The sequence below is a fragment of the Lissotriton helveticus genome, chromosome 3_1 (assembly GCF_964261635.1).
Source record: "Lissotriton helveticus chromosome 3_1, aLisHel1.1, whole genome shotgun sequence".
Lineage (NCBI taxonomy): Eukaryota > Metazoa > Chordata > Amphibia > Caudata > Salamandridae > Lissotriton > Lissotriton helveticus.
Genome location: NC_136061.1, coordinates 1,173,082,950 through 1,173,104,187, shown reverse-complemented (window position 1 = coordinate 1,173,104,187; position 21,238 = coordinate 1,173,082,950).

The following is a 21,238-nucleotide window of genomic DNA, read 5'->3' as shown; positions in this document are numbered from 1 at the left end:
TGTTGGTTGATTGCACATCACAAAAAAAATATATATACAAACCCGGGTTCTTGCTTAGTGCCCGGATAGTGTAAGCAGTTGTTCCGCCATTTCGGTATTGGTTCAGTACAGCTGGACGGCTGATTCGGTCATCCTTCCACCCCTCTGAATGTGTATTTTGTCTAAGAGGACCCCCCTCGCAGGGGTTGAGGTTTACCCTATGTGGGGTATTTGCTGGCTATTGGGTGACTGCCTTAGCCTTGGTACGCTAGTATGGAGTATTCCTCACGGACATCCTTCTGGAGGTCAGGCTGCCCTATTTTTTCCGCTGCGATCCTCACGTTGGCATCGCTCTATTGCACTTCAGTTGCAATTGGCTTGAGTTGTCTGTTGTGCTTCTAGGCGTAGGCATGGGTTCCTTGCTGTGCGGCCTCTACCTCGCCTGTCTTGACAAGGTCTTTCTATTTTTTCAGCGTTGTAGCAATCCTCTCGTCTATGATGACTGCTCTTCTTTTGATGGCCACTGTCTCTCGGGCTCTTGTTCCCTTCGGTTCAGGCGCAGTTCTTTCACGGCTGAAGCCCTGTCCTTGTTTTGCGCCAGGGTCAAAAGCTGCTGTGCGGCACACTTTTACTATTGGCGCAAATTTGGGTGCATTTTGGTATGTCTGCTATCATATGGTGTTTGCGTTGTTGCTTCTATGGTCAGCCCTTACTGGGCTGGTCTTTCAAGGTAGCAGATTTACCATGTCCCTCTCTGCTGTACATTGTCTTATGGCCTCGTTTTCTGGCCTCTTTCCCAAAAGCGGTTTTTCTACATTCCCTCCTGCTTCCGCACAGGTGTTTTCCACGCTTCCGCTTTGGGTTCATACTGTAACACTCTCAAGGGGGGTGTTCTCATCAGGATACTCGCTTCTTGGGTCCCGGGACCTTTAGGTTGGTCGACTGTTTCCACTATCGTGCCTAGCTCCATCTCCTCCTCTGTCTTGCGTGGCACCATTGCTCCTTCCGTGCGAGGGGCGGATGTTGCTTACGGCCCTGGACATTGTCCTGTCCAGTTCTGCTCCACATGTCTGTTAGTACTTTTGGCTTGCTCTAGCCTATTATTGTGTTACGCTTCATTTTTTAGCGTCTTTCTATTTATTCGATATCTGCTGTGCTCTTACACTGTGGAATCTTGCAGGCAACGTGGTCCTTGTCTGCTTGTGCTACGAGCTCTTATGTAGGTGTCTGGTTTGCCTGGTGCCCTTTTTGCCGGTTGCCTTCTTACTATTGCGTATCTCGCATCTGGGCTGCTGATGCTATCCTACAGGAGGGTCTTTGCTATACTTCATGTGGTTCTAGCGTCCACACGGTCTGATGATGTACTTTCCGGTCTTTTGCTTGACTATCGTTCTTCCTGTAAGTCCTGTTTTGGGCGCTTCTGCTGGTTGCTGTCTGCCTTTTCACATGTCTCTGACAGACCGACTATGTTCTGGCATGTCTTCTGTTTCTAGTACCACCAGTACTTTCTGGCCGTAGGTTGGCATCCTGCCAATGCCGTCACACGTATTTTAGCTGGTGCAGGTTGCAATAGTGCTTTTTTTATGCTGTTGTGCATACTGCACCGGTATGCGCTAACTCTCTCATACCAGTTGCCATCTCTCTGGGTCTTAGAGTTGGCACGCCGGGTCTTGCGGATCTATCAAACCCTAGGTTCAGTTTCACTTCTTGCGAAGTCATGCACTTTCCTTTTCACACCTACATATGTAGTATGTGTTTTCTTTCCGTCACCCTGTATACATACAGGGGTTTCATGCTGTTCTTGGATGGCTTGTGGTGCCTTTGCCTCCCCATGTTTTCCGCTCTTTTATGAGCTTCATGGTCTGGTGTGGCCAGCGCTTCGTCACCTTGTTGACGGCTACGTTCCCTTGGGAACTTCATGGGGTTCAGTCGCAGACCAGCCTCTTCTTTGGGTATGGCTTTGGTATCTATTCTAAGTGAAGGAATCTGCGGCTGGATGTCTCTATCAGATGAACGAGTTACTTACCTTCTGGAATGATGTATCTGGTAGAGACACAGTCTAGCCGCATATTCCTTAACGCCCGCCCGTCCTCCCCGTTCTGCGAGGACCTTTTCAGGTTGGGGTTTCTTCCTTTCCTCCCTCCGGGTGGCTTGACCTTTCTACAAGGTGATATTTTCACTTCACTCCGACACAATATGTTCATTATGTTTTCATTGCTCTACTCCGCCCGTTTAAGTGATTTGGCAGTATGCTCATATATCATGTGTCCTTTCTAACCCTGCGCCTGGATTGTATGGTGTGGGATCTATTCAGGTTTTTTCCCACCCCCCGCTCTCCCCTTCTCTGTCGCCTTGGGGTCTCTTACCACCCCTGCGACCCAATGGTTCAAGTCTGGGGGCTCTGCCACATTCTACTGGTCTCTTTTTTGGGGTGTACGATGTCTTTCTGGTGACGTTTTATGGTGAAATCGTCCTTGCTCCTACGTTTTGGACTTGTTGCCCTTCATGATTATACGTTATAGTTGCCGGCTTTCAGACGTCTGCCATGCTGTATTTTCACATCTTCGTCTACCTCCATAGGTGGTTTGGCCTTCGTATTTGTGGGGTTGCATCTCAGAGCGGTGCTCTGCTCTTTCCTTTTACTTTTCAGGATACAGTGCCTGGCACTGTCCTTTATGATTCTATTTTTCTTCATATTTGCACACTGTTCCCATATTCTCACAGTTTTTGGTGGTGGCTCCGTCTTGTGGCGCGGAAAAGTTTCTCCGATGAAAACTGACGTCAGCGCGCCAGGAGGGGCATATATTTCTCCACTGACGTCACGTTCGTGGACAGCGTCTGGGTGGAGCCGGGCGGGGCAGCCCCCAGCGAGCAGAGGTGCTGCTGCGGAAAACTTTTACGGATCCAGTCTGACGCCTGGGGATATTCTAAGTTAAGGACTCTGCGGCTAGACTGTGTCTCTACCAGATACATCGTTACCGAATGTAAGTAACTCGTTCATCAAGGACAGATTACACACATTCAGACAGAATCCAGACCAATGAATTAAGTAGAGAAAAAGGTATATTTATGATTTATTTCTAGAACCAAGCAAGACTTGGCACAGGTAAGTAAAATATACTTTCAAATGCAAACCTTTACAAGACAATGCAGTTGTGGATGACATTGCAATTGTTACAGGTTTGCAGTGGCGTTAAAAGCAGTTTAAAATGCATAGAAATTATTTTGTAATACCTTTAGATTACTTTTGGAGTACATAGACTACTTGGGTGATATGCCTACGTATCACATTGTGGATCCTACAATACAAAGGTGAGTAAGACACTTTTTGGTTTAAAGCCCAGTTACTTTGCTTTCATACAAAAAACTGTTCAATACAACATTTTAGGAACAAAAACTCATAACGTTGGTTCTATGGGGAAAAAGACAGTTATCGGTTTGCAGGTAAGAAAACTACCTGCAAGAATAGTTTTTGGGGGTTAGAACCAGGGTTCCCCAAGGTTCAGTTGGGCACTCAAATTGCACCACCAACAGTACTGGGGCGGCTTGGTGCAGGGGCACAATGTTAGCCAATAGGGCTAGGGGGCCATCGGTTGGGGTCTTCTTACAAGCAGGCCACTCTTATCTGGGTGCCAAACTCCTAGGATTACGGTAAGGGCAAAGGGGGTCCCAGGTTGGCACTAAGTCCACACCACCAGCGGCACAGGGTGCTAGGAGGGGTCAGGAGCCCTATGCAATACAATGGAGGTTGCTGATTTTGGATCTTGGCTGCAGGCTCGGGCCATGTTGAGTTCCGGGAGGACATAAGAGCTGGTTAGGTATGTTGGAGGGCTCTGGGTCGTAGGTACACCTAAGGTCCTCTTCTCCAGGTTGCCTGGATGCAGGGGTGCCATTTGAGATCGGATTTCACCTCACCGGGCCACTTGTTGTTTGGGGGGTCTCCGTGCAGATGCTGCAGGTGATGTCGGGAGTCCTGGAGCAGTCAACCCAGGGTGGACTTGGACTCTGCATTGCCGGGGGACCTCTCTGGGGCCGGTGGGCCACTTAGACGTAGGTCTTAGTCGACTGGTGCAGTGGTGGTTTCAGGCATCTAGTTTCTTCATCAGGCTCAGTCTTACTTTGTAGTTTCTTCGGTACAGAGATGCTGTTCGCAATAGATCTGGTCTTTGTGGAAGGCAGTCAGTCCTCCCAGGGGTTCTAGTGGTCGCTGGCTGCAGGACAGGTTGACTTTTGGTGTAGGATCTCTGGAGATTGTGGACAGGCCAGTAGGGCTCGGGCCAAATCTGTTCTTCTCTACAGGCTCCTCTGCTGTGACTTTTTCCTTCCTCCATCAAAGGCTGCATGAATCTAGGGAGTCAAGGTTCAGGATCTGCCTAAATACTAAATTTAGGGGTGATACAGGGGCGTGCAGGTCGGGACCAATAGGTCTCTTCCTTGCAGTGAATACACCCTCCTATTATGCCACCCTTCAGTGGGAGGGTGTATGAGCCTCTCTGTAATTGGCTGGGCCCCCTCATCTTCAGGATGGAGGGGACTGAGATGTGTGCTTCACCTTGCCTCCCCCACCTGAGAGGTGGGTTGGCAAATGTGGGCACACCACTCCTCCTAACTTGGTTTCCCCGCTGATTCTCCCGCCCAAAGTGGTGGTCAGAACAGGTGGGAGTCAGTTGCTGGGGGCAACAAAAGGCAGGAACAGCTTACAAAGTTGGCAGGGCTTTGAAGCTTCCCGGTCATGGACCCAGACCATCCTTGGGGAAGGAGGCCTGACACCTCTGCCCAGGATGGGCTTTGCGTCTTAACCCAGAAAGTGGGGGCCCTCTTCCCCAGGATCCATAAACCTGCCTGGTGGTGGCAAATGTGGGGGCGGCCGTTCATGAATCATACCAGGCCTGGTGGCACAATAGGGGCTGCACCCCTTAGAGGCCTTCCCTGGCCACAGTGCCCTTGGTACCCATGGTACCTTTTAAAAGGGGCTTACTTGTGGCCAGAGATGTGCCAATTGTAGGTACAAAGGTGCAGTTTTGGAACAAACACAGGCCCTGGGAACCTGACTGGCATGGACCTAGAGCACATCAAGTCAAAAGTGCATCTAGTGTGAGGCACAAAGTTGGGTGGGGGGGTTACTGCAACAGAAAACCACTTTCCTACAAGCATTGTTTCTTTACTTTTCTAATTGTATGCTAAAGCGTGGACAGTGAATTAGTCCACTTCCTCCACTGGTGAAGTGTGAAAATTGGACATTTCCACTAAGATATTGCCTTGAAACAACCTCCCCAAGTCTTTTGGCTGTCTTTATCTGAACTTCCTTTGTGTTCAAGTGATTGGACGGAATATTTTTTAAATTGTATTGCTACAATCGATGTTCAGCAAGGCGTGTAATTGGATCAACAGCAAAACATAATTTTACATTTTTTTGGACCTCAATTAAGGCTTAAAAACGTTATATGCTAAGAAGCAGCCATTGGTGTGGAGGAGGGGGGATTAATATGTTTACAGCAGTTATTAGAGCTATGGAAAACTATTTTGCTCATGAAGTTTGTAGATCTATTGCCCGTTGAGATTTTTTTCAAAGGAAACAGAACAGTAATGAGTTTGATATGTATATAAGCGAGTTGTACAAACCGGCAACAGATTGTAAATTTGGTGTTCTACAATATTATCTGATTTGTGATCAGGTGGTAATGCATGCTTGTAATCCTACAATTCAGTAATGCTTGTGGGTGAATGGTGATTCTGCTCTTAAAGATATTTTAGCCATAGTGCAGAAAGCAGAAAGTTCATGTAGATGTGCCAGTGTATTAAAGTGTGATGATAAAATGTTTGAAAGGTTAAGTATAACCCTGGGAGCAAATTAAATTCTGGTAATCCTCGTGGGAGAGGGGCATCAGAAGATACTCCTAAAAGTTACAGATGTGGCAGTTAAGAAAATATGGCTTTTCTAAAAACATGTCCTGCAAGTAGTTAAGTGTAATGTTGTGGGATTATCGCTCATTATGCCAAAGTATGTAAGAAACAGTCCAGGAATGTCTAGTGAGTAAGAGTTTCAGAGATGGTGAATGATGAATCTTCAGATAGTGTGGATAGCCTGAGTGATAGTGTGATAAAGCTTAAGGAAAATCTTATTTTGAATGATGTTTTGGAAACCTCAAACCTGAGTGTTCAATAAAAATAGATGGAATACATTTGAGAATATTTGCAGACTAAGGTTCTCTGTATACATTAAACTGTGAAGAGGTTTGGAAAAGCAAATTTGTTAGTGAAGTGGGCTATACATTGTTTTCTTGCTGACATTCAACCGGAAGGCTATAGCGGAAAAGAATAAATATACTTGGGTTGCATGGTTCAAGTTGGAGTTTAACCCTTTCGCTGCTAGGCCTCCCCCTCCTGTTCTTAGCCTTTTTTTGGCTATTTGGGTTAGTTCGTGCTTAGTTCCCTGTAACTTTTTGTCCACAAAAGGTAAACATGCCAAATTTGCATCCTTTTCTTCCAACTTCAAGGGGTTTTTAAAAGGTACCCACGATTTGTGATTCCCCTGGAGGGGACCCCGAAATTAGCCGAAATACAGCTACATTTCAGTTTAGTTTTTTGAAAAATGGGGAAAAGTGCTGCAGAAGAAGGAGTCTGTATTTTTCTCTGCAAATGGTGTCATCAAAGGGTTTGTGGAGCTGAAATCACCATCTTCCCAGCTTTCAGGGACAGACATTTTACTACGACACAGCCTATTTTTGCTACTTTTTGTGCTTTCAACCTCCTTCCATTTTTGGTAAAAATGGGTGTGAAAACAATAATGGATCCTGGTAACCTATAAGTTTCTGAAACGTAGACAACATTCTGAATTCAGCAAGGGGTCATTTGTGTAGATGATTCAAGGTTATTTTATAGAAACTAACAGTTAAGTATGACAGATGTTTTTTAATGCAATATACCATCTGAAAGAAACAGGTTAGTGTAGGAAGGTGGATACCGGACTATGGTTACCCCCAACTTTTTGCCTAGTGTTTAGCTGGTTTTCGACTTAGTTGGCCTGGGATCCTGCTTTTCAGGACCCCAGGCTATCTGCTCTCTCTGTAAAGTGGACTCCATGTACTGTAGGTACATACCGAATTGGATATTGGGTAACCTTTGTGAGTCCCTGTATAGAGTACCATAGGTACCCAGGGCATAGGTGCACCCAAGGCCTTCCAGGGGCTTCAGCATAAATGGCCACCTAAATTGGCCACCTAAATTGACACAACTGGCTGCTCACTCAGCTGGAGCAAGGCTGTGTAATCACCCCTTGCTTAGGTATAGTATCCCTATACCTACCTTATATATAGACACATAGTAACCTATAAGTCACTCCTATGGCAGGCCTTAACAATCCTGGAGGCAGAGTGTTTGGTTATGTGTGAGGTGATGCTCTAGCATGAGCTGAGCCTGTCTGCAGCTTTCGGAACCATGTCCTTATAGCTGTTCTATGATATTGCCATACCATATACTCTTAAGTGCATTATAATCCTCGCGGTTAATGCTAACTTTGGTTTGGCTTTATCCAAACATGTCGTGTAAGGTGTCATACGCTTTGGAATACTACCCCCTCGCCAATTCTGGCGACGGGGGTAGCATTCCACCCTTCTAGAGGGAGAAGACATGTTGAAACTACTGTACCCGGTTAAAGTCGAGCCCCAGCATCACAAAATGGATGCTGCTGCCACAGACGCAAGTCTGACCTCCTGCTGCTGGGAGTCCTTCCAGTCAGGGAGGCTTGGACAATAGGTTTCCTGCCTGGGGAGGTGCGAGCACCGCCCCATACAGGACTTTGTGTATTGGGACAGGGAGGGCTGAATAGAATGAGGTACTGCCTGGAGCACACAAGGTGCTCCATGCATACCCCAGTTCAAACCGGTTGCTGGGGCACTCCAGCCCCAGCTCTGGCGCGAAACTGGACAAAGGAGAGGGGATGTAACCACCCCCCTTCCTGGTCCCACCCATAGGAGGGACCTAGAAAGTAATCCAGCCCCTTTTAGTTGTATAAAGGTAGGAGCTGAGTTTTAGGACTTTAGATTAATCCTGAATCGAAACTTGACACGAAACTCTGGACCTTCGACATTCTGCTGAAGCTGAAGACTGAAGAATCTCCCTTGTGGCCAAGGAGTGACCACCCTGGGCAACCTGGTACAAAAGGGGGTGGTGATGGACGAAGCATCTGAACCAATCAAACACTCACACTTAGTCAACAGATTTGGGTTAAATCCATCACCGTTCTTTAGCCCACTCTGCCACCCCAGTTCAGACATGGCCATATGCAAATCAGTCTGACCCTGTGCCTCATGGGAACAGTCCAGCCCGAACTGCCAAGCCATGCCTTCCCTGGACCGGAAACAAGCTTCCGAGGACCGGTTTCTGGCATTTCCGCTGTCTTCAGCCCGGCTTGCTTGAATCCAGTGGCAAAGTGAGCAAGGGACTCACTTCTGAGCATACCCTGCCAACTTGTGGCAGCCAAAGTTGTAGAAAGGGGGTGGCGATGGACGGAGCATCTGAACCAATCAAACACTCACACCCAGTCAACAGATCTGGGTTTAATCCATCACCGTTCTTTAGCCCACTCTGCCACCCCATTTTAGACATGGCCATATGCAAATCAGTCTGACCCTGTGCCTCATGGGAACAGTCCAGCCCGAACTGCCAAGCCATGCCTTCCCTGGATCGGAAACAAGCTTCCGAGGACCGGTTTCTGGCATTTCAGCCGTCTTCAGCCCATCCAGCAAATCAACTGCTTGCTTTGTTGACGCTCCCGCCGGGACCCTACACAGAGCCGGTCGAGACCCAGACTTCCATACCTCTCTGACCCTCTCTTCACGTCTGCAGCATAGCTGAGATCCGTGGAGGCGACGAGACACGTGGGACCGGACATCTTGAAGAGTCTGCAACTTGCTAACTGTGCAGCTCCTGAGGTATCCTCGAAGCTGTGCACTGGGGATTGAGAAGCCCTTAATCCGAGCTCCACCTGCACCGAAGATCAGCTCTCCACATTCCACGAGTTCTGCGTGGGGCCCTTCTGCTTGTGTTCTGCTCGACGCGTTGTCCGGTTGCTGGCCCGTTGGCTAGTAGCCTCTGTGATGACAATCCTTTTGAACCAACTCGCTGGTCTGGTTGCTCCAGACTGGCCCTTGCCTCCCTGCAAAGGTGAGGCACCTCAGACCTTGCAGGTCTGCACCAGAAGCCTTCTTTGAATCCTGCGTGGGTTGCCTTTGCCAAGGCTTGTTGACTCCAATCCGGCAGTCGACCCCTCCATCTGCGAGAACCTTTGTGGGACAGCTCGCCTCCAGCACCTGGTCGTCCTCGACGCCTCCTGGTCTTCGTGGCTAAAGAGACAAGCTTCAAGACAGCACCTGATTGCTCCTCGACGTCGTCTGGTTCCATCCCGATTCCACCCGGTCACTGGCTAGTGACCCAGACTCTGTCCCTCTGCTTTCAGGTCCTCTTCATCCTCGATCCACCCTTGGATCCACCCGGACACCTTCCTCCTGGTCGCCTGCAGCATCTTTCTTCACAGGCTCCATAGGCTTCAACGGCGAACCCGACACATCTTCACACCTATGCACCCGCCGTCCGTGGGTGAGGTAACGCAAGTACTTCGGTGCTCCTAAGGGTATTGACTATCCAAGTGTCTAGGTTTTTAGTTGTTTCCTCCTAGCTAAACCGGAAGTGTCCTAAATCCTTCTTTATCTAACTTCTATGTTCCCATTGACTTTACATTACTCCCGCGTGTGTGTAAAGTCACTGCACACGCCGCCTGTGGGCCTCCTACTTCTAAACTAAGGTTCAGATAGTGTAGCCCCAGCGATGCCCTAGGCCTTTCCTTTTCTCGTGACGTGGTACTTATACCACTTTCTTAATATATGGTTTGCTTCGCCCCTAGGGCCTAACTGTAAATTGTGCAACTTAACATATCTTGATTAAGTAACTTGTTATGTGCTTTGGCCTCTGATCTCATAAAGAGTTCAGAGGAGTGTGTTAGTAAATAAATACATATATATTTTATATATATCCTGTGTGGTGTCCTTTCATTTGATATTCACGGGGTTGCATATGGTAAAACAGCTGGCTTTATACGCCCTCAAGAGTCTTTTAGCCTAAGACTGTTCTGTCCACGCTACCACTAGGATAGCTGGTCTATAAGGTTGACTTACAACCATCACCATAAGGGTTGTTTGGACTGGTGCAAGGTGATCCCTAGAATAGGGACCATCATATACCAGGCCAACTTCTCACATTGGTGTGCAGCGGTTGGGATTAGAGCTTGCTGTTGTTTAACCACTTGTAATCTTGAGATATCATTTGAAAGATCACATAGGTACCTATTTATTTATTTATTTTTGAGACTTAAAAGCGCGAACAAATGCCCTTAGGCGTCTCGGCGCTATAGATTCCGTGCACGATTCAGGACTGATTTTACTGATTAAACAGCCATGTTTTTATCATTTTACGAAACTGCAGCAATGATTGACATGAACGAATCTGCAATGGTACGGCATTCCAGAGTCTGGCTACTGTCACCATGAAACGTCTATCTCCCCAAGAAACAGTCTTGGTGCGAGGTACCACTAGTTGATGAGCCGTCGCCGATCTGAGATGTCTGCTGGGGCAATAGGCAGCAAGCTGTTTTATAAGAAACTGAGGGCCCTGTTTGTGTACAGCTTTATAAGAGAGGCAAAGAGTTTTGAATTTTATGCGATTCTTGATCGCCAGCCAGTGGTAGTTTCGAATCACCTACGAGATCGGTTTGAATTTGGGGGTCCTGGAAAGCATTCTGGCCGCAGCATTTTGGACCGTTTGCATTTTATTGATGACCCTACATTGTGCGTTGGCAAACAGTCCGTTACAGTAGTCCACTGATGACATTACCAGTGTGCTGACCAGTAACTTTCCTGCACTTTCTGGTAAGTATGGGAGTATTTTCTTAAGTCTAAGCTTATAAAAGGCTGTTGATACGACTTGATTAACATGAGAGACGAAATTCAGTTTATCGTCAAATACGATTCCCAAGTTCCTGACCCTCGAAACCGGGGTGGGCAAAGATCCCAGTGATGGTGGCCACCAAGATATTGACCAGATCGGAGATCGTTTCCCAAAGATAACAACCTCCGTCTTCTCGGAGTTAAGTTTGAGGCAATTACTGGCCATCCAGTTCTTGATGGCCAGCATGCCTTCTTGAAAGCGTTCAGCCACCTTCTCGCCGTCGTTGTTTATGGCCAACACCAACTTTGTGTCGTCTGCATAAGAAGTAAGGCCCATCCCATAAGTTTTTATAACTCTGGCTAAGTCCGACACATAGATGTTAAAAAGTGTCGGACTTAGGGATGAGCCTTGGGGAACTCCACACGGCAGGGTTAGTTCGGCCGTCTGAAAAGGTCCTAAGGTGACTGCCTGTGTTCTTTCCGACAGGAAGGAGGCGAGCAGATTTTTTGCTCTGAGTTTAATGCCCATGGCCGAGACACAGTTGATCAGGATGGAATGATCAACCGTGTCAAAGGCCGCTGATAAATCCAGGAATTTGAGCAGAGCAGTACCTCCCTGGTCTCTAATGACTCTGATGTCTTAGGTGGCTTTGATGAGGGCAGTTTCGGTGCCATGAAGCTTGCGGAACCCGAACTGCGTATCATCCAGGAGATGATGTTTCTCAATAAAATCAGAGAGTTGTGTGTTCATCGCTCTCTCTGCCACCTTGGCCAGAAAAGGTAAACTAGCTATAGGTCATATTTTTCAGTTCCTCCATGTCCAACTGAGGTTTTTTTAAGAGCGGTTTGAGGAGGGTATTTTTAAGCAGATCTGTGTAAATCCCTGCGTTAAACATAGAATTGCAGATTTGGGTTATCACTGGCACTATTGAATTAATGATAGGAGAGAAGACTTTAGGAGGACAGGGAACTAAAGCTGATCCTGATTCTATGGTTTTAATAATATCTGCTATTTGTTGTTCATTGACTTCATTAAATTGCAATAAGCAGTGATCGGGGGATTTTGTACTAGTTAACTGTGTATTAAGATTGACTAGTGGAAAATTCTAAGTAGATGTTGTTTACTTTTTCATAGAAATAGTTGGCCAAGGCGTTACACACAGCTTGTGAAGGGGAAGGGGCAGCATCTGGTGTTCTTCCTGCTAGTTGTCTCACAACTTGGTATAATTATTTATTTGAATTCTTAGCAGTTTCAATTTGCTCACTATAGAATTTTCTTTTTTCCTCCATAATCAGCTTTTTATACTTAGAAAGTTCCTCCTTATAGCGCATTTTCTGTTCTATGGTATAAGTTTTGCGCCAATGTCTTTCGTAATTCCTGCATTTCTGTTTCTGTTCTTTAAGTAAGTCCGAGAACGAGGGTGCCGAGGGAGAAGACCGATTTTTAGAAATAGTTTTCTTAGGCACCAATAAGTTCATAGCGTTGCTTATCCAGCCCGTGTATTGTTCGGTAGCTGTATTAGGATCGGTAGAAATGGCCGGGCAGGTGCTATTTAATAGTGCTGTGAGGTGTGTGTTATTTATGTCTTTCCAGACCTTAAAAGTCCCTTGGTTAATGTCAACCGCCTTCTTTGTAGGAGGGCAGTTAGTTAATATCTTAAAAATGATGGCGTGATGATCTGACCATGGAAGCGTAAGGAGATCTTGAATGTGAATTTCCTTTAAATTAGAAAATATGCCATCCAGCATGTGACCAGCCTCGTGCATAGGTGAGGTGATCAGCTGGGAGAGCCCCAGTGTCTCCATATCGGTCAGTAAGGCCAGTGTTTCCTTGTGATCAATTTTTTCCAAATGGAAATTAAAATCACCTAGTACCTTGAAAGAGTCCTCAATCACTAAAGATTCTAACATTGTGTTTAGAGAGGATAGAAATTCTGTGCGCGCTCCTGGGGTCTGAAGAGGAGTACTCCCTTAAAGTTGTATGATGGGGTTAGCATGATAGAAAAGTGAACGGCTTCGCATGTGAGGGAGGGGACTGGGAATGTTCTTACGGGAAAAAGGCTGCGGGAAATTATCGCCAGACCACCGCCTTTCTTTCCCAGTCTGTCCTGCCGTTGAACCCTGTAACCTTCGGGTACGGCAACCACCAGATCAGGTTCGGACGCATTGTCCATCCAAGTTTCCGTAATAAACAATATGTCGATGTTCCTGTCAATAATTAAGTCTGCTGTGTCCTGTCTGTTTGGCCAAAGAACGGGCGTTAGTGAGTGATATCACTATGTTGACGCTTTTGTTGTTATTAGCGTCGACAGAGTTAGTGATATAATTAACAAGAGGTAGGTTGGACTTACAGTGGGGACAACTTGTTACCTTGTTTTTCAATATGTTCTCTGGTTCCACCCTTGTGCAATTGCTACCTGGGGCTGGACGAAGCTGAGTTAATTCGCTCCTGGTGTATGGGATCAGGACTCCGGTCATCTTCGGGCCAGGGGGTATGGCCATGGGCCCGGTCCCGGCGCGAACGGGCGCAGATGGGCTTGCCTTTGGCGCGCCTGCTGCGCCCACCCTCTGCGCGGGCGGAAGCTATTGGTCATTTTATAGGAGAGGAGGAGGGTAGGAGGCAGCCAACAGCTGGTCTGCAACCCTTGCAGTCCACCTAAGTTGGCGGCTACCCCTCTCTCCTTCCGCGTCCGCGCCTAGTCGGCTGCGCGGAGAGCAGGGTTGGTGATGCGGCGAGGGACAGGTATGAGCAGTGATTAAGGCAATATTAAAAAGGCAAAAGACCAAATAAAATTACACACTTTTAAAAATGAGTCTGCAGGCCTAACCCCAGCCTTTCCGCCTCAGGGGAGAATGGAGCAGTGAAACCTATAGGTACATATAAAAACAAGTCTTAGTATACTTAAGTTCTACTGAACTTAGCTGTTGTGGAGCCTGGGCCTAGCACACCCTGACTACAACTCCTAGAAAGGTTCTGTAGGAAAACAAATAGTGTAGGTAGGTGCAACACCACACCTCACCAGAAACCATGTCTCAGACAGTGAACCCCAGTGGTTCCCTGCCTGCAGAAGCAGATCCCTTGGGGGACTCCTTCGAGATATGAAGCCTTAGCTTTCCAAGAATTGAGACAACTGTGTACTTTTAGAAGGCTAAAACGGTTCAAACCCTACCCTCAGATTCCTGGTTGAGCTCATAGAACAGTATAATGCTCAACAGACACCTAACTCGGGTGCTTCAGGTAGTACAGATGAAGTCCTTCCCTCCACAGATGATACTGTTGAACCAGAAGAAGAAGAGGAGGTAGTGGGGGAAGATTCTGATCTTGAGGTAGAGAGCCAGGTCCCAGTCATAAGACTTAGCCAGGCTAATCTAAGCATACATGGGAGTCAGTATGGGCAGCTCCCTCACAGACCGACCCCCAAGTGGGCTTAACCAGAGGCAGAGGAGAGGAGATCCCACTCAAGGGAATCTCTCCAATCTCATGCTTCAAATGGCTCTCATGGCCCTGCTCATAGAGAGATGACCTCTCCTCAGAGAAGAGAACATGAGGCCAGAATGAGAGAGGCTGCTCTGAGGATTGAAAGGCAAGAACTTTAAGTTGCCTTGGCCAAAGAGAAGCTTGCTCGTGCTAGAGGGCACAGAGACAGTGGGTTAGAACCCACTGGTGGCAGCAATATCCCTAAGGATAAAGATAGGTCCTATGATACTAGAAACCTAAGCAAGATTGTGCCCCCCCCTCCCCTCCCCCCTACAAAGATGGGGGATGACATCCACAAATGGATAACTGCTTTGAAGAGGGCTTGCAAAGTACAGCAGGTACCCCAAAGTCAGTGGGCAGCAATCCTATGGCGCTCCTTTTCAGAAAAAGGCAGAGATAATCTCCTCACAGTTAGTGATGAGGATGCTAAAAACTACTCAGCCCTGAAGAGTGCTCTAATTGATGGGTTTGGCTTAACCACTGAGCAATATAGGTTGTTGTTCAGGGATACCCAGAAGACACAGACTCAGGACTGGGCTGATTTTGTAGATTGTGCTACTAAGGCTCTGGAGGGCTTGTTATTGGGCAGCAAAGTACAGGACTTTACAGGATTGTATAATTTGATTATGAGGGAGCAGATCCTTAGTAATTGTCAAAACCAGCTTCTACACCAGCACCTGGTGGACTCAGATCTGACCTCTCCACAAGAATTGGGTAAGAGGGCAGACTAATGGGTCAGAACCAGGATTAGGCCTAAAAATCAGTGTGGTGACCAGAAGAAAGATTCTACCAAGCCTCAAGAGAAAGGTGGGGATAAATCCAAAGACACGTCCTCCACAGGGCCCCAAAACTCCAATGGTGGGGGTGGGTCCCAAAACACTCCTCTAACCAAAAGAAACCTTATTGCCATGTCTGTAAACAGCCTGGCCACTGGAAGACTGACAGCAGTTGCCCATGGGCCAACAATAAGGAAAACATTACCCCAAGTAATACTCCCAGACTTCCTGTTACTATTAGTAGTAATCCCCTAGGTGGTGGGAGTGCCCCCAAGAATTTGTCTGGGTTTACTTTGGGAACTCCTGTGGACTCTGGCCTAATCAGGTCCCCTTCCACAGCTACTCTTGTCTTTGAAAATGGCATGGGGTTTGCCAACTTCACTGCTTGCCCCAACACTTTGGGCAAGTACAGACAGGAGCCCCACATCAATGGCCAGAAAGTTGAAGCCTACAGAGACACCGGGGCTAGCATCACTATGGTGACTGACAGTCTAGTCCCCTCAGGACAACTTTTACCTCAGTTAACCTACCAGGTGACCAACATTGATGGAGTACAGACAGATCACCCCATGGCAGTAGTAAATCTCAGCTGGGGAGGTGTCACTGGCCCAAAGAGAGTGGCAGTGTCTACAAACTTGCCTGTAGATTGTCTACTGGGAAATGATCTAGAGATCTCAGCCTGGGCTGGGGTAGAACAAGAAACCCATTCCAAAATGGTAGTCCTTCCAGAAAAGGTTAGTCGGGCTGTGATGGCTACAGCCCCAGCTCAAGCAGAATTGCTTCCTAAAGAGGTTGGAAGGGCTGTGATGGTCACAGCCCAAGCTCAGGCAGACTTCCCAGAAAAGGTTGGCAGGGCTGTGATGGTCACAGCCCAAACTCAAACAGATTTTAGTGTTGTGAAGCCTGAAACTATGGATCACTCCACTCAGACAGAGAGTACTGGGGAGGAAGAAAAGTCTCCCTCCCACCAGACATTAGGTGAGAGTCAGCCTCCTCAGGAAACTGACCCTAACCCTTGTGAAGGAACTGCCCCAGAGGTAGTCAGGCCTAGCCTGGCAGAGCCCCTGATGTCAGTGGACCCTTCCAAAGTGGGACCCAGTCTGGAGCAGGTAACCTGCCCCTCTCTACCCTGCCTCGGTCAGCCCAGGGCTGTAGAAGTCAGGGAGGCCAGTGGACCCCAAAGGGCCCCCTGTCTACAGAAAACAGCCCCATCAACAGATTAGGGGCACCAAAGCTAGAAACCCTAGCCAGGTGAAAATTCCAAAGACTCGAGGGATCTCCCTTACACCTAGTTAGGAACCTCCCCCAGATGGACTCTGTTGGGCACAGCCAAACCTGGGACCAAAGGGCCCCAAACCTGACCTGTCCCTCCAGTGAGCCAACAGAAGGGACCCAGCCTCCAGCTGTAGGTAGCCAGAGGTTGACCCTGAGAGCACAGTGCAACTCAGTCATGGAAAGAAAGGCATATATAGTGATTGGAGGAAGCTGAGCCCAACATCAGTGGAGCCTCACTTCAATACTCCATTCCCACACCAGCCTTTTACTTTGCCAAAACACACCACAGGTAGAGATTCCTTATGGTGGAGACCCTCTGCTACCCTTAGGGTGAGGGATTGCTTAGTGGACCATGAGACAGGGGGTAACCATGCCAGTGCAGGTACTTCCTTATATGGCCACTTAGGAAATATAGGCTTACCTGGTTAAGGATAGCCTTATCTCCTTTCGTTTGGGGCGGGGGGGGGTTTGTGTAGGAAGGTGGATACCTGACTATGGTTACCCCCAACTTTTTGCCTAGTGTTTAGCTGGTTTTCGACATATCTGCTCTCTGTAAAATGGACTCCATGTACTGTAGGTACATACCGAATTGGATATTGGGTCACCTTTGTGAGTCCCTGTATAGAGTACCATAGGTAACCAGGGCATAGGTGCACCCAAGGCCTACCAAGGGCTGCAGCATATATTATGCCACCCCTGGCTGGCCACCTAAATTTACACAACTGGCTGATCACTCAGCTGGGGCAAGGTCGTGTAATCACCCCTTGCTTAGGTATAGTATCCCTATACCTACCTTATATATAGACACATAGTAACCTATAAGTCACTCCTATGGCAGGCCTTAACAATCCTGAAGGCAGAGTGCTTGGTTATGTGTGAGGTGGTGCTCTAGCATGAGCTGAGCCTGTCTGCAGCTTTCGGAACCATGTCCTATAGCTGTTATATGATATTGCCATACCATATACTCTTAAGTGCATTATAATCCTCGCGGTTAATGCTTACTTTGGTTTGGCTTTATCCAAACGTGTCGTGTAAGGTGTCATACGCTTTGGAATACTACCCCCTTGCCAATTCTGGCGACGGGGGTAGCATTCCACCCTTCTAGAGGGAGAAGACATGTTGAAACTACTGTACCCGGTTAAAGTTAACCAGAGCCCCAGCATCACAAAATGGATGCTGCTGCCACAGACGCAAGTCTGACCTCCTGCTGCTGGGAGTCCTTCCAGTCAGGGAGGCTTGGACAATAGTATTCCTGCCTGGGGAGGTGCGAGCACCACCCCAGACAGGACTTTGTGTATTGGGACAGGGAGGGCTGAATAGAATGAGACACTGCCTGGAGCACACAAGGTGCTCCATGCATACCCCAGTTCAAACCGGTTGCTGGGGCACTCCAGCCCCAGCTCTGGCACGAAACTGGACAAAGGAGAGGGGGTGTAACCACCCCCCTTCCTGGTCCCACCCATAGGAGGGACCTAGAAAGTAATCCAGCCACATTTAGTTGTATAAAGGTAGGAGCGGAGTCTAAGGACTTTAGATTAATCCTGAATCTAAACAGGACACGTAACTCTGGACCTTCGACATTCTGCTGAAGCTGAAGACTGAAGAATCTCCCTTGTGGCCAAGGAGTGACCACCCTGGGCAACCAGGCACCATCCAGCAAATCAACGGCTTGCTTTGTCGACGCTCCCGCCGGGACCTGAGCACAGAGCCTGACAAGACCCAGACTTCCAGACCTCTCTTGCCCTCTCTTCACGTCAACAGCATAGCTGAGATCCGTGGAGTCAACGAGACACGTGGGACCGGACATCTTGAAAAGTCTGCAACTTGCTAACTGTGCAGCTCCTGAGGTATCCTCGAAGCTGTGCACTGGGATTGAGAAGCCCCGAATCCGAGCTCCACCTGCACCGAAGATCAGCACACCACACTCCACGAGTTCTGCGTGGGGCCCTTCTTCTTGTGTTCTGCTCGACGCGTTGTCCGGTTGCTGGCCCGTTGGCTAGTAGCCTCTGTGATGACAAACCTTTTGAACTAACTCGCTGGTCTGGTTGCTCCTGACTGGCCCTTGCCTCCCTGCAAAGGTGAGGCACCTCAGACCTTGCTGGTCTGCACCAGAAGCCTTCTTTGAATCCTGCGTGGGTTGCCTTTGCCAAGGCTTGTTGACTCCAATCCGGCAGTCGACCCCTCCATCTGCGAGAACCTTTGTGGGACAGCTCGCCTCCAGCACCTGGTTGTCCTTGACGCCTCCTGGTCCACGTGGCTGAAGAGACAAGCTTCAAGACAGCACCTGATTGCTCCTCGACATCGTCTGGTTCCATCCCGGTTCCACCCGGTCACTGGCTAGTGACCAAGACTCTGTCCCCTCTGCTTTCAGGTCCTCTTCATCCTCGATCCACCCGGACACCTTCCTCCTGGTCGCCTGCAGCATCTTTCTTCACAGGCTCCATAGGCTTCAACGGCGAAACCCGACACATCTTCACACCTATGCACCCGCCGTCCGTGGGTGAGGTAACGCGAGTATTTCGGTGCTCCTAAGGGAATTGACTATCCAAGTGTCTAGCTTTTTAGTTGTTTCCTCCTAGCTAAACCAGAAGTGTCCTAAATCCTTCTTTATTTAACTTCTAAGTTACCATTGACTTTACATTGACTCCCGCGTGTGTGTAAAGATACTGCACGCGTCGCCTGTGGGCCTCCTACTTCTAAACTAAGGTTCAGATAGTGTAGCCCCAGCGATGCCCTAGGCCTTTCCTTTTCTCGTGACGTGGTACTTATACCACTTTATTAATACATGGTTTGCTTCGCCCCTAGGGCCTAACTGTAAATTGTGCAACTTAACGTATCCTGATTAAGTAACTTGCTATGTGCTTTGGCCTCTGATCTCATAAAGAGTTCAGAGGAGTGTGTTAGTAAATAAATACATATATATTTTATATATATATCCTGTGTGGTGTCCTTTAATTTGAGTCTTTTAGCCTAAGACTGTTCTGTTCACGCTACCACTAGGATAGCTGGTCTATAAGGTTGACTTACAACCATCACCATAAGGGTTGTTTGGACTGGTGCAATGTGATCACTAGAATAGTGACCATCATATACCAGGCCAACTTCTCACAGTTAGTGTTAGATTCCTTACCTTAGAATATCCCCAGGCGTCAGACTGGATCCGGAAAGTTTTCGTCAGCAGTACCCCTGGGCGTCGGTAGGCGTCCTCTGCGGCTCCACATCCGGCGTCGTGATCGCCGGAATGGCGTCCTGGGAGTACTTAGACGCCGCCCTCACGCCCCGACATCAGTTCTTTTTTCCGCGCCAGCAAGCGCAGATCCGGGAAGAGCAGTACTTTAGTCACTTTTCGATCACTTTTCGAGTCGACCTTCGACTCGCGGTGACGATAGGGATGCCTGGTTTTAAACCTTGCAAGCCCTGTCACCGCCTGATGTCGGTGACCGACCCCCACCGTCGGTGCCTTTATTGCCTCCGGGCCGACCATGATGACAAGTCTTGCCCCAACTGCCGGGCCTTGACCTCAAAGGCTAGACGGGAGCGGTCCAGTAAGCTGCTCGAGCTCCGGCAGTCGGCTCCGCGCCGCTCGAAGGTCCAGGTCAAGGAGAAAGTCGAGGGACTGGTCGCGGCTCGACGAGTCACCACCACTCGTCGGGCTCCAAGTCCTCAGGTAAGTCGAGGCATTAAAAAAAGAAGTCGAAGAGACGTCATCTCTCTTCCGACTCCCTCCCCCCCGCCCCACCACCCACGCACGACGCGGCCGGGGGCTCAGGTGACACCGCCAGCGCGGCTCCATCAGAGCCGCAGGTGCCGCGTCCTGCTCCATACCCTAGCGGGCCGGCAACGCCGCAGGGCCCCACGGTTCCAGGTCGTCGCCAGTCGACCTCACGACAACTCTGCTGGCGCCGACCCCAATGGTGTCGCTCCCGGTGCCATATTCGGATGACGTCGACCCCAGTTTCAGTCCGGGTGCGGCGTCTGACCAGCGCCGTCTCTGATTCCGATGGGTGAGGCCTTCACCTACGACCCGGCTCCATCATTTTTACCTGTCTATCAGGAGTTGGATGACGAGGAGGACTGGGAGGGGTCTGAGGACCCACTGGCATAGCAGTGCCAGTTGAGCCAGGACTGGCCAGATGAGCTGGGGGAGGCCAGTGGTCTGGACACTTCGCTCGACACTGGATTCGTCGCCACTCCCTCCGTGGTTTCGGAGGAGGGGGCTGCTTACAGCGTGGTGTTGAACAGGGCGGCCAAGGACTTGGCCCTTGAGCTCCCTGTCGCAGCCGTGAGGACTAACCTCCTCACTGAAGTGCTCAAACCGCAGGCAAGCTCCTCGGAGCCTCTACTGCCATTTAACGAAGCCCTCACTGACGTTCTGATGGGCACCTGGTCCATTAATTGAATGGGGTAACCCAAAAGGTACGGACCCGGGTATATTACGGTAATAAAGAAACAATGGTCCAACACCTATTCCTTTTTAAACTGTTCCAAACAGTCAGTATTCATTAGTTATTTGTTCATGGGCGTTCACATAAAGTCTGCACCTATGCAGAAATGCACTCAGTTTTTTCAAGCACAAAAATTATATATATCACTACATCAGCCATAAAACAAGTCAGAGTACAAAAACTAATTTATTGTCTCTAGATCATGCAATTGATAGTTCATACATTTTCAGCATAGAAAGTTTCCCAAAGACACGTGCACAAGAAGAGTGATCAACAAAGTGTGTAGTGGATAAGAAGAAAGAAAGACAAAGTAATTGTGAGAAGTTGGCCTGATATGCATGCAGT